At 45.0% G+C, this 1016-nt stretch overlaps 6 non-coding genes across 6 annotated transcripts; all 6 read right to left on the reverse strand.

Moving 5' to 3' along the window:
• Positions 1 to 49: 49 nt before the first annotated feature.
• Pmar_PMAR026848 lies at positions 50 to 121 on the reverse strand. Its single transcript has one exon. It is a non-coding gene; the product is annotated as a tRNA-Thr (tRNA).
• Positions 122 to 223: 102 nt separating this feature from the next.
• Positions 224 to 295, reverse strand: Pmar_PMAR026849. The gene has a single exon. It is a non-coding gene; the product is annotated as a tRNA-Thr (tRNA).
• Positions 296 to 397: 102 nt separating this feature from the next.
• Positions 398 to 469, reverse strand: Pmar_PMAR026850. Its single transcript has one exon. It is a non-coding gene; the product is annotated as a tRNA-Thr (tRNA).
• Positions 470 to 571: 102 nt separating this feature from the next.
• On the reverse strand, positions 572 to 643 carry Pmar_PMAR026851. The gene has a single exon. It is a non-coding gene; the product is annotated as a tRNA-Thr (tRNA).
• A 102-nt stretch (positions 644 to 745) lies between these two features.
• On the reverse strand, positions 746 to 817 carry Pmar_PMAR026852. The gene has a single exon. It is a non-coding gene; the product is annotated as a tRNA-Thr (tRNA).
• A 102-nt stretch (positions 818 to 919) lies between these two features.
• Positions 920 to 991, reverse strand: Pmar_PMAR026853. The gene has a single exon. It is a non-coding gene; the product is annotated as a tRNA-Thr (tRNA).
• Positions 992 to 1016: the final 25 nt, after the last annotated feature.

Here is a 1016-nt window from a genome sequence, read left to right on the forward strand (position 1 = left end):
GCAACCTGCTCCTGCTTCTCGTACCAGACCAGATATTTATGGTGTTATAAGCCACTTGCCAAGATCGAACTGACGACCTACTGCTTACCAAGCAGACGCTCTGCCACTAAGCTAAAGTGGCACACAACATAACTGCATAAATCAATAATCTTCCTGTATCCTTTGCGGAGTGAGCAAACCTGCTCCTGCTCCTCATACCCGACTAGAGCCTAATGCTGCTCTAAGCCACTTGCCAGGATTGAACTGACGACCTTCTGCTTACAAAGCAGACGCTCTGCCACTAAGCTAAAGTGGCTTGCAGAATAAGTTCATAAATCGATAATCTTTCTGTATCCTTTGCGGAGTGAGCAAACCTGCTCCTGCTTCTCGTACCAGACCAGATATTTATGGTGTTATAAGCCACTTGCCAGGATTGAACTGACGACCTTCTGCTTACGAAGCAGACGCTCTACCACTAAGCTAAAGTGGCGCTCAGATTAAATACATAAATCTATAATCTTTCTGTATCCTTTGCGGAGTGAGCAAACCTGCTCCTGCTTCTCGTACCAGACCAGATATTTATGGTGTTATAAGCCACTTGCCAAGATCGAACTGACGACCTTCTGCTTACAAAGCAGACGCTCTGCCACTATGCTAAAGTGGCACATAGAATGAATACATAAATTATTAATCTTCCTGTATCCTTTGCGGAGTGAGCAAACCTGCTCCTGCTTCTCGTACCAGACCAGATATTTATGGTGTTATAAGCCACTTGCCAAGATCGAACTGACGACCTACTGCTTACCAAGCAGACGCTCTGCCACTAAGCTAAAGTGGCGCACAGATTAAGTATATGAATCAATAATTTTCCTGTCCCGTTCACAGAATGGACCATCCTGCTCCTGGTTCTCGTACCAGACCAAAAATTTATGGTGCTATAAGCCACTTGCCAGGATTGAACTGACGACCTTCTGCTTACAAAGCAGACGCTCTGCCACTAAGCTAAAGTGGCACACAGAATAAGTACATAAATCGAT

Source organism: Perkinsus marinus, assembly GCF_000006405.1.
Source record: "Perkinsus marinus ATCC 50983 genomic scaffold scf_1104296977016, whole genome shotgun sequence".
Classification (NCBI taxonomy): Eukaryota; Perkinsozoa; order Perkinsida; family Perkinsidae; genus Perkinsus; species Perkinsus marinus.